Here is a 15,313-nt window from a genome sequence, read left to right as displayed (position 1 = left end):
CGGCCCGGCTCTCCCCACCTGTCCCCCGCATCCCCCCGCCCCGGAGCAGTCACCACAAGCACTGCACCCTACAGACGAGACACAGGCACCTCCCAGGCCATACCGCCCCCAGCGCCCCCCAAGCCCAGACCTTGCCTGCCGGCCACCTGGGGTCGCCCGCCCGCCAGGCCAGGCCACCTCCCGAAAGAGAGGCCAGAAAGTACAGCCTCATGGCCAGGGCGGGCGAGGGGTCTCACCACGGGGGCGGCCCCATCAGCCCCCGGCCCGCCGGCTCAGGGTCCCACGGCCTCTGGCGATGCCGCACGGTGGACGAGCAAAGCAGCAGAAGCCGGCGAGGAAGGAGGCCCGGGAGGGCCAGCGTCTCCGCCAGGCAGCTGGGAATCCGCCGGAACTGCTGAGTTCCCCTTTCCCAGGGCCGCCCGGCCCACCACCCTCACCCAGACACCTGTGACCACAGGCGGCTCCTGCTGGCCGAAGCCAAGTGCTTCTCAGAGGAGAACAGGGACCCCAGCCTCGTTTCCTCCACCTGAGAGCAGTCTCGGCCTTCAGACGACGCGGCGCATGGGACCCTCGCCCAGCCAGGGGCCCAGAAGAGGGAGAGGGCAAGGCCCAGACCGGAGCTCAAATCCACTCCTCCGCTGCCAGCTGCCTGGCCGTGGGCAAGTCAGGAGACCTGGCCGAGCCCACTTCCCCAGCTGCAGGCTGGCGTGAGGGCGCGGGGATGGGGCACGACGGCTCCCCGACGCGCTGCCAGCCGGCACACCCAGGCACGCTCATTCGCCCAGATGTGCAGGCCTGGCGGGGGTGGGGGCGTGGGCTGGAAGAAGCCCAAGCAGCACTCGTGGGGGCCACAGAGCCCCGCCCACCCTCAGGCCCCCACCACGCCTTCCCCCCTGCTCCCCGACAGGAGCATCCTGTGCCCTGACGCGCCAGCAGCGAGGGGTCCTGCAGGAGGGACGACGGCGCAGGCCGAGCAGGGGGGAGGTGGCGGTGCCGCAGGGCCTTGACCGCCGCTGGGAGCCCCCCAGCCCGGGAAGCAGGGCCTGGATGGGACTAGACGAGCCCCGGGTGGGGGCTCGGCCTCACAGCGGGTGTGCAGGAAGTACGGAAGGAAGGAAGCCTTCGTGGCCCCCGGCCACCCTCCAGCCACACAACGGGGTCATTCTCCCGGGGCACAGAATGCCTTTTGTAGCCCATCAGCCAGCAGCCCAGCCCAGGGCCGACGGTGGAAGTGAGGGTGCGGGGCGCTATATCACACGGCCTTCAGCCCCGCTGCGCTCTGGCAGGCAAGTGGGGCGTCCTCAGTCCCTGCCCCCCCTGAGGCCTAAGGTCCAACCAACACTGTCCACATCAGGCTGCAGGGGCCGAGGCTGCCCGGGCAGCTCTGAGCCGCACATGCTGCCCGCACGGCAGCACGGCCTGCTCTGTGGCAGCTGGCGGCCAGGCCAGCCCCGGACAGAAGGCAGGCAGTGCCCCCACTTGAGCACGTGGAAACCCTGCTGCCCACTCCAGGCCTGGCATTGGCCGTGGGGCAGGGTCAGGGCCCAGGCGGCCTCGCTCGTCCAGCAGGACTCCTACAGAAGGGCCAGGGACTCCCGCCCACGCTGACCCGGCTGCCGGCCCAGCAGCAGTCCCCCTCCCCTGCCCCCCAGGCATCTCCAGCGCACCCCACCATCATGCACCCATCCGCTCGCACGGCACTCTCCACCTGAGACCCAACTTGCTGTGGGACCCAAGCAGGTCCCTTCCCTCCAGGGGGCCCACCACCCACCCCGCCCTGACCACAGAGGTCCACACTCGCTGGAACCCACTGAAGTTTGGGGTTCAAGGATGAAGAGGGAAATCCCCAGGGGTCACACTGCAGAGTGGCGGGTCCAGGACTCCCAGCTCCAGGGAGGGAGATGCGACAGCCTTTCCCACGTTATTTGTCTCAGGTTTCTGCCGTGTGCACGTGTGGTTTTCGCGGAGGCCTGATTTTAGCAAGACCCTGGCCAGACGGTCCCGAGGCTGCTGCCGCCCTCCTCCGTACTGGCCGGGATTCCTCATTCACTCCTCTTCACAGCTCCGGGCTCCCTGCTTGCCTGGTTCAGGGCCCGGGACCACACCTGGCTAAGTTCACCCAATGGACGGGGGCGTGGCGAGGGCCGGCCTGCAGCAAGGATCACAGCCCGGCCCCAGTCACAGAGGCAAGCCACGCCCACTCAGCTGTGGCTGGTGGTCTGCCGTGACCCCCGGCTCCTCCTCGGCTGGGGAGGTGCCTGTGAGGCCCTCTGGACCCTAAGCCCCACTGACGCAGTTCACTTGCGCCCAACGAGTCTCATCACTTGAGCGCTTCCGCACCAGGGCAGGAAAGGTGCTCAGCCCCACAGGTGGCAGGCGGGGTCCCCTCTCGAGTCCACAGAGACTTAATCCTGCCTCAGCAGCGCCAGTGCCGGGCCCAGGGCACATCCCGGCCAGCAGCTGGCTCCCAGGCCACCACGCCCCTCAGCCTCAGGCCCCCCGAACACCACCCCATGCCCGGACAGTGCCACCTCCCGTGCCGCCACGACGTGGCACCTCGCTGGCAGGAAGACCCAACCTCGGCGCCCTCAGAGGAGTCCAGCTGACCAGGCACTGGGCCTGTCCCACCAGCTGGGTGGCCTCAGGGGTGACGACGCAACCCGGGCACGTGACCCACCTGTGTGGTGACAACTGGGGGTCCCCTCGCAGGACTGGGTGTTCAGAGGCCCCAGGCCCTGCCACCCCGGCCCCCGTGTGCGTAGGCGAGCCACATCCACGTGGGCCCCGAGGCCCGCAAGTCTGCGTGGGGCACCGCCATGTGCCTCCTGCCCCCCGGGGGTCTCACCAGCCAGGCCCTGCCCCGGGCTGGCCCAGCCAAAGGCGCTCAGACATTAGCGAGCACCCGGAACGTGCCAGGCGCCGAGCAGAAGCCCAAGCAGCAGCACGTGCTGCCTCCGGGGGGGCAGAAAAGGGGGGGCCCAGGGGGCTGACCCGCGGGGGCTGCAGCAGCCCACACGCACATCTCCTCCCGACCAGCGTTCAGCGACATCCCGTCAGTGGCTTCAAGCTGGCCACGGCGGGAGTGTCTACCCCACAGAAAGTAGAGAAAAACCACAGATCACACCCCCCGCCCTCCGAGCCACAGGGCTGCCCCCCTCCCAGCCCCAGCTTCCCCCCAGATGTAACAAGGGGGTCGGCATGCGGCCTGAAAGGTCCCTCCCCTCGCCCCCAGCACCTCTCCATCCCAGAGACCTACTGTTCCTTCCAAGCACAGGGGCCCTGGTCCAGACCCCGCTTCTGGGCCTCCTGGACAGTCCGGCAACACCCAAGATGCTGGCCCAGGGGTTGCCCCCGGCAGACGGGCTCTGGGGCAGCCTCTCTCTCCCTCCAGCTGTCCTAGACCTGCCTCAGTGACTACCTCCTGACCCCCAGGAGCGCCCCCACCAGGCCCCGCTGCAGCCCCCTGCCTTCCCCAGGCCTCACCCTCGCAGTCAAGGCACTGGAGGCTGGAGCCCAGGCCCTAGCCAGCAGCCCCGGAGCCCAGGCGAAAACAAACACACACACACACACACACACACACACACACACACACACCACCCAACCCTCAGCTTCCTTCCTCCCCAAGGCCGGCACGAGAGAACGGCAAGCAGGGGCCAGGGGTGGGCGGAGGCACCAGCCCACATGGCTACGTTGAGCCCCCGGCGCTGCCCCCTGGCTCAGCCAGCGGCCCCCTCCCTCTCACTCACATCCTGGTGGGGTGGGGGGCGGGGGGGTGCTGGAGGGGCAGCACAGAGACCAAGGGCCACACTGAGGCCGGCGGGCCTGGGCCGGGGGTGACGAGGGCCCCCTGGTGGGCGCAGCAGGACTGCTTACGGCTCCACCTGCAGCCCCCTGCCCCCCACCAGGAGCACTTGATTCTTCCTGTTTTCCTACACCCAGGAGGCGCCCACAGGGACGCGCAGGAAGTCAGGGGCTAGTCCGCCGTGAAGCCACCCCCTCAATGCCCTGAGCAGGGGCCCCACCCCTGCTGCTGACCGTTACACCTTGGAAAAACCCTGAATTCACCCAGGGGTCTCTGTCGATCACTCCCACCAAGGCCAGCCCCACCTCCCTCTCTCAGAGGGGCCCTGAGGCCACCACGGCCAATCTGCCCCACAACGGTCTCGGTGCCCAGCCCAGCGTCCCCGGGAGGCTCCAGCTGGTGTGGCCATCAGCCCTTTCTCAGCCCCAGCCCTGGCCCTCAGAGCAGCATGGTCATCCCCTCTGGGTCTTCCTGTCAGGGACACCTCCTCCAGGGAGCCCTCCTCACACCTGCTGGACAGAGTAGGAAGGTCTGGACAGAGCCCCAGCCCTGTAGATGCTAGCTCAGGTCCGAGCCCACCGCCCCAGAAGGCAGGTCTTCAGGCAGGCCGGGTCCTCCTGGACACCAGCCCCAAGCCCGGGCTGGTCACCCCACCCCCGCCCCCAGGCATGCTTGCCCTGCTCCAGCCGCCCCGCCTCCCCCAGGACCTCAGTGCCCCAGCCCAGCCTGCAGGCCGCTCCTTCCCTGCAGTGGTGCCTACGCCGGCCCTCAAGGGCAGGAGCCCTCCTGCTTTGCAGAAGCAGCAGCTGAGGCTCAGAGGGCACACGGTGCCCGGGTCACAGATCCGACAAGAGGCTCCGCCGGGCTCAGGCCCCGGCTCTGTCTGACTGCCCTGCGCGGTGGGCACCACGCCCCACAGCAGGGCCTCCACACGCCCACTGCCCCTGGGGCTCTGCTGTCTCTGCCACAAGCGGGAGAGCGGGGTGCTGACCCTCAGGAGGAGGTGAGGCTGCTGCCGACCCTGGAACCCCTGCAGATCTAAGCCCCCCGAACCCCGGGACTGGCGGCCCGGAAGCACCACAGAGGCCTGTACTCTGGCCTCTAACCCCCGAGACCCGGGGGGAGGGGTCTGCAGGTGTTCAGCGGGCCTCGGTGGCCAGCATTATCCCCAGCTGGACAGGAGCGGGACGGCCCGGGCACAGGAGGGCTGGGGTCTGGCCTGGAGGTGCCCTGGGACAGCGGCAGCTGCCCCTTCAAACTGAGCCCACTGCCATGCTTGCCCCCTGGACATCTAGGGACATCGACCCACCCGACCCAGGGGCCTGGACTCCGTGCCCATCTGCCTCCCCACTTCCCCGTCCCCCTCCCCCCCAGCAGGTTCTCTGCCCACCTGGAAGGCAGGCACCTGGGCAGCGTCTGCTCCGTGTGAGGCTCTGAGCCGGGCGGCAGGCAGGAGCCCCGCCCCCCGTTGCACAGCCCGGGGAGGGGAGGCTGGGTCTCAGAGACCCCAACCCCAGATCTGGGCCTTGTCCCAGCTCCTCCAGGAGGCACAGGCAGCCCCCGGCCCCCAGTCCCCCGGGCCAGGCCGGCAGCGTGCCCTGTCACGCCTGCCCACGGCCGGGCCCCCGCCGCCCTGGCTCCCAGGCTCCGTGTGACTCACAGGGCCGGCACGCCACCTCCGGCCCCTCCACAGGCGGCCGCCCTGAACACACACGCCACACTTGTCCAGACTTGATGCCGGCGGCCGGCGGGATGGGCCTGGGAACCGGGGAGGGGGCCGGCCAGGCACTGGGCCACACAGGGGCCCTCAGGAGGGGCCCGGGTAGGTCACACTCAGGCGGGTGACCCAGGAACTGTAGCCCCTGCAGGGCTGGAGCCCGATCCCAAAGAGCCCACAGGCCCCGGGGAGCGGCGCAGGGAAGGGCCTGGGAGCTGGGCCCACGCCCTCCTCGAGTCACCAGCCCAGAGGCCAGTGTGCCCACCGACTAGGGAGGGCGCTGAGCGCCCCCAAACCCAGGCTCGGACCTCCGCCCTCCCCCGTGAGGCTCAGCTTCACCCTAGGGGCCAGGTGGGCCAATGGGCCCTGGCACCCTGCAGGCCACAGGCCTCTGGGTCTCGGGCTCTGGCCGGGGCCACACAGGGAAGCCCACCCCAGGGAGGGTCTCGGCCAGAGCGTTCAGGCCGGGCCCGAGGTCTCAGTCATCAATCAGGACTGTCGTGTCACCTCCCGGAATCGGGGGGCCGAGAAGGGGTGACGGCCGGGAGGCTGAGGCCCTGCCAGCCGTCAGGGGAGCGTGGCAAACGCCTCTAAGAGGGCGGCCACACCGCAGCTCTAAGGGCTGGAGCAGGCCTCCGACACAGAAGGGCCACCGCCCACCCACCATCCGGGGCGGGGCCCTCCTCAGGCTCCCCCGCTGTGCCACCGCGGCCAGAGAGCAAGGGAGGCCCTGGCCCGGGAGTCCCCAGGAGCCCCCCGTGCCGGGCACCCACCTTGAGGCAGTCTGTGCCCCCTTCGGTCCGCAGGCATGGACACCGCTCCCTCAGCAGCAGGAAGCGGGAAGCCCACAGGAAGTGGGGACAGACCCCCGGGGGCAGGGTGAACGGTGGCGGGACCCGAAGGGGAAATAAAGGCCAAGGGCCCAGGAAGAGCACAGCAGGGACAAGCAGGTAGGACAGGGAACAGCAAACAGGTCCACTCCTGCTGCGCGAGGCGGTGGGCAGGAGGGCCAGCGAGGCGGGAGCTGTGCCAGCGGGCCAGCGGCCGTCAGCGGCTGCAGCTGCTAATGAGTGCGGGACGGACGTCAGCAGGGCCCACCCCCGCCGGAGGGAAGGCGAGGGGCGAGGGGCCCCACCGAGGCAGGGGCTGGCCTCTCTTCCGGGCACAGGATGGAGCAGGACAAGCCGACTGGAGGAAACAAAACAAAGTCACGGCCAAGGATGGCCTGGCTCCCCCCCTGCACGGTTCAAGGGGATCCACAAGGCAGCCGGGCGGGGCCCGAGGGCCACCTGTGGGCAGGGCGTCCGCGGGATCCCGGAGGCAGATGGACACACGGTCATGCTGCGGCACCTCTGGGGTCCAGAGCCCTCGGTGTGCGGGGGGAACCAGCCTCCCTCCACAAACCCGGCTCCAGGCTGCCCTCCGGAGCGGAGCAGGGCAAGCACGCGGGGGTCGGAGCGCCCCACCTCTGGCTGCAACGGAGCTCTGGACCGACGCTGGTGAACCACGTCTCAGCCAGCCGGGGAGACAGGGAGAGCTACACCTCACACCTGCCCCCGGGCACTGCCACGGTCTGGACGGGCATCAACAGCCCCCCCCACCCCCGGGGACACCTCCCACCCCCCGCCGGGGACAGCCCCCCCCACCCCCGGGGACAGCTCCCCCCCCGCCCCCCGCCTGGGACAGCCCACCCCCACCCCCGGGGACAGCTCCATGGGGACGGGGGCCAGGGAAGCATCCTCGTTTCCCTGCAGGCCACCAGGAACGGGTCACCTCTTCTCCCTGCTCCACCCTCCAGAGACAGGAGTGTGTGGGCCCTCGGGGGGGCAAGAGTGAAACTGCTCGGGGGCTAGGACCCCCCGGCCCAGGGACCTGCACACAGCCATCACACGGCTACGCCCGGGGCGGCCTGGCTCCCCTGCGTGGCCCCAGCCGATGGAGAGCACGCCTCTCTCCCCATGACGACGGCACCCGTCCCAGAATGCGCCCCTGAAGCAGGCCGGGGTGGCCTGGCACCCACGGTCCCCCTCTCCCCGGCCTCTTCCCGGAGCCCGCGCCCTCGGCCCCTCCCTGCCTTGCCCAGAAGGCACGCGGCTGCCAACTTCCTGCTGAGCTGCTTCTAATCCCCAAACGCAGCCAGTGCGAAACCTGCTCGGCACCCACGGCACCACCGTCCGCCGTGCAGCCCCCATCTGGGAGGGCAGGGTGTGGGGAGGGCCCTGGGCTTCGGCCCCGCCCAGCCCCCAGCCAGCCCTGCCACCTCCCCAACACCCCTCCCCCACCCGAGGGGACGGGACGGGTTCCCGGGACACAGGCTGGTCTGGGCAGCGGGGGTCCGTGACCCACGAAAACACACACACACACACACACACACACACACACACACACACACAGAGAGGACTAGAAAAAGGGAGAACTCAGACTCGCGGGTGAACATGATAAATCTCTGGAGGATGGGGGCTCCCCACTCCCCCGAATCCTGCACAGGCAGGCGATGGGGGGCGGGGACACGGGCCGACACCCCACATCCCCCCGAGGCACGTGACCCCAGGGCCTTCATCCGCCGCCGGGCTCTGCGTGGTTAACAATAGGATGTGAAGCCCCCAACCTGTGTGCAGGGCAACCCGGACACCCCTGGGCACAGCGCTGCCCCTGAACACATGCTCCCCAGCCGTGGCAGCCCAGGGCCCGGGCTACAGAGGCCCAGCGACACATGTGGACGAGTTAACCGGCCACACACACGGTGAACTTGACGGTGAACTTGTCAAAGGCAGAGTCCTGCCTCCTGGGATGAAACAAAGAAACGGACGCACCCCCGGGCCAGGGCCATGTGAAGAGCGGGCCCCAACAGCCCGCTGCCGTGAAGTCTGAGAGGAGCAAAGTGACAGAGGTGAGCCAGGGCTGACGGGGGCCAGTTCTCGCTCTGGGTTCCCCTGAACGCGGGCGATGCGTGCGTTTCACCGCGAGCGAGCGCACTGTACCCCAGAGCCCAGGGCAAGCTCCAAACAGGGCCTGCCCCACGGGGGAGCTCGACGTGGGGACACTGCACCGCTCTGGGCCTCAACCCGACAGCCCTGGAGGAAGGGGACCCGGGCTACCCCCATTCTCACCTGCTCATTGCTCAGCGGGGTCACCAGGACAGGCCGTGACCCCTGCACTGGGGAATGGCCCACCGTGACAGCGGGAGGGTAGCCAGCTAGCCTACCAACAACCCGACAGATGACCACCAGTGCCCGTGGAGAGCTGTGGGTGCCCACACCGCCTGGGGGCCCAAGGGAACAGGGGTGGGGCCCCCTGGGCCCACAGCTGGGAAGCAGGAAGCCTGGGGTTCTGTACCCAACCAGGTCCCAGAGGCTACTCAAAACTGGCCGGGTCCCTCCCCCAAGCGGTCTGGCGCCCCAAGGCCCACAGCTAAACGCCAGCCAGGCAGGGGCACTGCCAGCATTTCCTGAATGCCCAGTGCCCGGGAGCCCACACTGGGCACTTCAGAGTGTGGAGCTTATCCAGCTCTTTCAGAAATTCTACAAGCATCTCTGTCTTTCCACAGAAGAAGTGAAGCTTGGAGACACAAAGTTCAACCTGCCCAAGGCCACCCAGCTGGGTCAGTGCAGGCGAGACAGGGGTCCAAGGCTGCCTGGGCACAAGGTGCGGGGCTGAGGGAGGTGAGCAGAGCGGGCCAGCAGGGGGGCAGACAGCGGGCAATGGCGGGATCCTCCACGCCACAGGGCATGGAGACACCGACACGGGGAGTGCAGACGGGCGTGAGCACACACGCGGGTCAAGGCGTGTGCACACACACATGCCCTGCTGGGGGCCCAGAAGCCCCTGAATCCCCCCACCTGGCAATGCCCTCAGGGGAGTCGGCAGCGCTCGAGGGTTGGGGGGCTGTGGCTGGCACAGGATCCTCCTGGGTGCTGGGTCCAGAGTCTCCGAGAAGCGGTTCTCTCCTCCACCGGCCATGGGAGGGCCTAACCCCCCCCCACCAAAGGCCTCCTTTTCCTCCACCAAAAGGAAGGGGGCGTCTCGCCTTGCCACTGGAGAGCTCAGCTTTATAGACACTGAAAATCCGCATTCCGTTCTTATTTAAAGCATAATAAACACCAAGATGGGCCGTTACCTGGCTACACGCGGAGGGAAAAGCAGGCTAACCTCGGGCGGGCGGGACTCAGTGGCTGGTTTTGACTTTCTTTGGTTTGGGTGACAGCGTTGCAGGGTGCTTGAGTTTTGCTTTCTCTTTTGGTGGGGGTGGGGTGGGGCGGGGGGAGGTCAAGGTTGCTTTACAGAATCTCAGCATTTCCCCCATCAGCCACATGCACAAATTCGCCCACCAAAAGCGCTCTCCAGGCCAAACGCGGATTTGATTTCCTCCAGAACCCCACCCGCCCCAGAGCCCTTCAAAGGTTCCCCCAGCGTGGGCTGGAAGGCGCCCCAGGAGGGCTGGGGGTCCCCTGCCCAGCCCCACACCTGCTCATCGCCCCACCTGTGTTCTCGGCTATGAGACAGCTGACCAGCACCACTCAGGCCCGAGCTCTAATGCCAAGCCCTCCGAGTGGTCCCTGGGCTAACCCAGAGACGAACTGGGGGTGGCTCTGGGCCAGGGCCTGCCTGAAGCTTCTGCCAGCTGCCTAGGACCAACTGCCTCAGCATCCCACCCCCAGAGCTCCAGAATGGGCCGAGGCCCACCAGGAGACCCCTCAGCCTCCCTCCGAGAAGCTCCCCCACCTCCCAGACCAGGACTGGGCCAGCTGAGTGCCCAGATGCCACTGTCGTTCTGGAAGCAGGAAGGTCTCCTCAGCGCCCAGGCCAACGCAGGCCGTGAGAGCCACCTCCCGCCCTCCTACTCGCCAGACCTCGGCACCCCTGGCCCTCCCCAATCTGAGCCTGCCCACTCTCCACCCACAGGCTTGGGAACCGAGTCATTTCCGGGAACACACCAGCTCTCTCACCTCTAGGATTGGACATGCTGTTCCCTGGGCCTGAACCTCCCCCTACACCTCTCTTGGCTCACTCCAACCCCGTTTGAACGACACCTCCTCCAGGAAGCCCTCCTGATTCTCCCAGCCAGGGTAGGGATGTCTTCTACTACATACCCTCAACAGGGCACTCACCACACCACAGGGTGTCCCCAGCCCACTAGTCTGAGACTCAAGGTCTGGGGCCTCCGAGGGCTGGAGCCACAACTGGTTCACCAGGCATCCCTGGGGCCTGGCCTGGGGCCTGGAACACAGCAGGCACTGAATAAAGACCAAATGGACTGGGGATGAGAGGTGGGAAAGGGCCAATACAGGCTGCAGGATTCACCACAGTCCTTAAGAACCAGCGGAGCGACCACCAAGTTCCAAGGAGGCCCTAAAGTGCGAGGAGGAGGGCGGGAGGTGGCGCTCATGGCCATCGTCGGCCTGGGCGCCCAGGAGACCTTCCTGCCTCCAGAATGACAGTGGCGAGCACCAAGTTCCAAAGAGGCCCTAAGGTGCTGACAAGCTGTGCAACCCCAAGAAGGCTGAACAACCCCTCTGAGCCTTTATCTCCTCTTCTACAAAGAGATGTCGCATGAGAAGAAAGCGGCCAGGAGGCAGTGGACGTGCACGAGTGACCACGAGGCTGGCCTGTCCTCATCCATCCCCACAGGTGGTGAACACAGGTGTCCCACGGCCCACAGATCTGGGTTCGAGTCCTGGCTGCTCAGCTCACAGCTCGGGGGTGGGGGGGCCCGCGGGCATCTGAGCCAACCCCGCTGGGTCTAAGCGTCCTCGTCCTCCAAAAGGGGACAGTGCCCTCGGCTTCGGCTCCCTTCACGTATCACGGAGCACCCCCTACTGCGACGCCTACTCTCCCACTGCCCCCCACTGTGCTGGGGACAGGCAGATAGTCAAGGCCAGGCCCTGCCAGGGACAACCAGTCCAGAGCCAGAGGCCTTTTCCAGGAACCCGAAGGGCCCAGTCAGTCAGTTTTGCAGCAGAAGGAAGGGTACTCTACCTTCCTGGCGGAGACTCCACTTGCCTCCCTCCAGCTCTAACCTACAGTAGACTCCTACATCCCCGCAAACCATGAGGACAGTCACCCCAGCCAGAGGCCCAGGGAGGGCACCAGACTCACGCAGGGGACCCCTGGCACCGGAGGCACTGAGACCAGGGTCCAAGTCCAGCCCCACCTCCTCCTGACCAAGGACCACAGGAAGCAATGTCACCTCTCTGGGCGCCAATGTTCTCATCTGGAAAATGGGCGAATAAAACCTCCGGACAGGGTTGTTTCGGGACATAAATGGTGTGAGCTGAGCGCGGTGCCCGGTGCACAGCAGGCAGGCAGCAACCACAGTTCCTGGGACACAGTAGGTACTCGGTAACCGAGAGCCACCTCGGGGGTCACCGCCCTTCCCGTTACTGTCACTTCCAGCCCCAGTGAAGGCGCTACGTGTCACCGGCTGGAACCTGCGTGGTCCTCCCCACCAGACCACTGAAACTTCCGCCTTACCAGCACGTGGGTCTCCCGACGCACCCTCTGTCCACAGGCCCCCGGCTCAGCGGCTGCCTTGCTGTGTGGCCCAAGCCCAGCCCCTCACCCTCTCTGAGCATCCACTTCCTCATCTATAAGAGGCTGGTCTCCGGGGCCCCTCCCCCGCCGACGGGCGCCGGGCAGACGCCGCGGTCAGGGTGAGGCCGGCCACAGGTTCCTAGAACCCCAGGCCCCACCCCGCAGGGGACCTGGCTGGGGTCTGCAGGAGCGCCGCGCTGGGAAGACAGTCCTGAGCCCCTCTCCTCTTCCTCTTAATCCAGACAGCCAGATTCCAACCCTCAACCCGCTCCACACCCAAGCTGGCAGAGGTCCCTCAGGGATCAGAGAGGTTGCACAGCTCAGAATGGCAGGGCCAGGACCTGCCACTGGGGGTGGACTTTTCCATTACACCACCTCCTCCCAACCTGATCCAGCAGAATCCTAGAGAGCGTGGCCTTCACCGGCCGCAGCCTAGACACCAGTTCCCTGCCTCCTGCTGTGTGCCCCCAGCAGGTCACTCGGCCTTTCTGAGCCCCAGTTTCCTCTCTGAACACTGAGCGTAAGAACACCCACCCCAGGAGGCTACAGGCAGGGCTCCACGAGCCCCGGAAGTCGAGGGCCTGGAGCACAGTGGATGATCAATGAACCTGCAGCCACCATGGTCACTGGCTGCCCACGCACAGGGCAGCCCCAGGCCCGCTTCCCACCGTCTCCCCAAGGTGGGCTGTTCAGTAAAGGGCCCACACCCCCAGTCCAGGGCTGTCCACCGGAGGGCATGGGAGCCAGGACCCTTGGCCACCGCCCTCTGCCGCCAGGCTGGTGTGTGTCCCCCCCCGGGCCAGCGGGACATCCTGGCCCGCCTCCTCCTCTCTCCGCCCCTCCCCTCCCTCCTGCCCAGGAGGCAGCATCGGCACAGACTCAGAGGCCTGGATTCAAATCCTGCCCTCCACGCCAAAGTCACCTGACTTCCGTAAAATGGGCAGGTCACAAGGATTACGTGGGCCCAGGGTAATGCGGCCCTGCCCTGATGTCACGACCTCTGCCCCGCCTAGGTGGCGGTAGGGGAGGGGCGGTCTCTCCTCGTTTCCCCAGGGAGAAAACGGGGAACTGGGCACCCCAAGAGGGAGGCCCCGGCCAGGCCTGGCACGCGGTCCTGTGACAGCTGGCAGGATGTTGGGAAACCCATAGGCACTTATTTCAACACCGCGGCCGCGTCAGCGACCGGTTTCGACACACAGCGGCGCCCGGGGAGGGCCGCGGCCCTCTCGTCCGCCTGCCTGGCCCGACCCAGATGCGGCCCTCGTCCTCAGGGGCGCACAAGACGGGCCGCGTCGTTTCGAAGGTGCAGAGGCCGGCCCCGCGGCCCCGGGCCACCACAGGCTCGGTCTGCCCCAAGCCTCCCGTGGCCCTGAGTTGGCCCAGCACTCAGCGGGCCCACCAGGGGCCAAGCTCGGGGAGATCACGTTCTAGAAAGAGAGAGCACCCCGGGGCCACTCCTCACCCGCCCCGGGAGGCACAGCCGAGTCAGAGAGGGCTCAGCCCGGCCCGCCCAGGCCTCACGGTCAGCGCATGGGCCCAGCCGAGCCCAGGGCCTGCACGCGGCCTGCACCCCTTCCAGCCGAGCCCAGGGCCTGCACGCGGCCTGCACCCCTTCCAGCCGAGCCCAGGGCCTGCACGCGGCCTGCATCCCTTCCAGCCGAGCCCAGGGCCTGCACGCGGCCTGCATCCCTTCCAGCCGAGCCCAGGGCCTGCACGCGACCTGCACCCCTCCCAGCCCAGCCCAGGGCCTGCACGCGGCCTGCATCCCTCCCAGCTGAGCCCAGGGCCTGCACGCAGCCTGCACCCCTTCCAGCCCAGCCCAGGGCCTGCACGCGGCCTGCACCCCTTCCAGCCCAGCCCAGGGCCTGCACGCGGCCTGCATCCCTTGGCTGAACTTTAAGCAAAAACAAGAGGCGCCTGGGCTGGCAGCTGCCACTCAAGGGCACCCCTGCTCCCCAAAACATGGTCCTGCTGAGCCCCACCCACAGAAAGAAACTGAGGCCCAGTCAGGGTGAGGGACTCGCCCAAGGCCACACCTGGAGGAGCAGGGGCAGCGGGGACCCCACTCTGGCGCCACACCTGGCTGCCTGCACTGGGCCAGGAGGACGGGAGCGTTTTAGTTGGGGTGGGGGTCTGAGTCTGAGTTGGGACAGGGTCCACCGTGGAGGTAAATCCCCTCCGCGTGCCCTCTGCCGTGCGTCCCTGGGAGGGAGGGGGCGTGCCCAGGGTCCCTCCAGCCGCTGACCCCCGGAGCCGGCCCAGGGCCCCCAGCGCCAACTGGCACAGAAATAAGGCAGGTAATTAGGAGGCACCAGGTGGGGTCGCCCGGTCTGGACACAGTGGCAGGGCAAGGCCGGCAGGAGCAGGCCACGAGGGAGGGGCCCCGGTGCTCCCAGCAGCGGGAACCGCCAGCCAGAGGGGTCTCCTGCCGGGGAGAGGGCAGCCTGCCAGAGTTCAAACTCAGGCCCAAGGTCATCAAAACTCAGGCTCCCCCGGGCCCACCGTGGATAGAAGTCACCCCACATGCCCTCTGAAGCCTCCGGAGACGCCCCCGATGGGCACAGACAGGTGGCTGTCCCCCCGGCCCCACATCAGGAGACCAGGGGCCACAGCTGGCTGCATCCCAGCACGTCAGGCAACAGGATCCCCTCCCCAGGTGCCCGGGAGCCCCAGCCCAGCACCCCGCTAGGTCTTCAGACCCAGCAGAGTCTGGAAGCCGGAGAGGGAAGAGGAGAGTGTCATCCATGGTGGGACGCAGCGCCTTGAACACCGCGCTTGCCGCACGCGGAGACGCGTGTCTATGCACGTACATGTGTATGTGCGCGACTGTGCGTAAACAAGAGGTGTAAGGTCTCAGGCTAATGGGCCTTGCGCTGGGAGGAGGGGGCCTCGCCCCCGGCCCGCACCTCCTTTTCCACCTCTGAACCTCAAGGCTGCAGGGAACGGCAGGGCAGCTGTGCGACGGTGCCCGCCTGGCCGGAGAGGGAAAAGGACTTTCCGAGGTTACTTGGCCGAGAGGGAGCCAGGCACCCCAGGCTGGACCTCAGAGCCAGGCCCGTAACTCCCAAACCCGGTCAGCACCCGAGGGGCGAGGAGACCCTGGGCTGGGCTGGGGGCGTGGGGACCTCACAGGGACAGGGCGACAGGACCCCAGAGGCCCTCGTCCCTCACACCCACACACGCGTGTGCACCGCCCACGGAACGGAGCCCGATTTCACTCAAAAAGCCAGCCAGCGCTCCGCACTCTGCTGCCTGGCCCCTCA

The 15,313-nt window shown here is 67.6% G+C and overlaps 1 protein-coding gene across 3 annotated transcripts in view; it reads right to left on the bottom strand.

Annotated features, from left to right (window-relative positions):
• RXRA (retinoid X receptor alpha) overlaps positions 1-15,313 on the bottom strand; it is a 98,125-nt gene that overhangs the window by 42,061 nt on the left and 40,751 nt on the right. The window lies entirely within an intron of this gene.

Source organism: Delphinus delphis, chromosome 6 (genome assembly GCF_949987515.2).
Source record: "Delphinus delphis chromosome 6, mDelDel1.2, whole genome shotgun sequence".
Taxonomy (NCBI): domain Eukaryota; kingdom Metazoa; phylum Chordata; class Mammalia; order Artiodactyla; family Delphinidae; genus Delphinus; species Delphinus delphis.
Note: the sequence above shows the minus strand (reverse complement) of the source record. Positions and strands in the feature narration are given on the sequence as shown.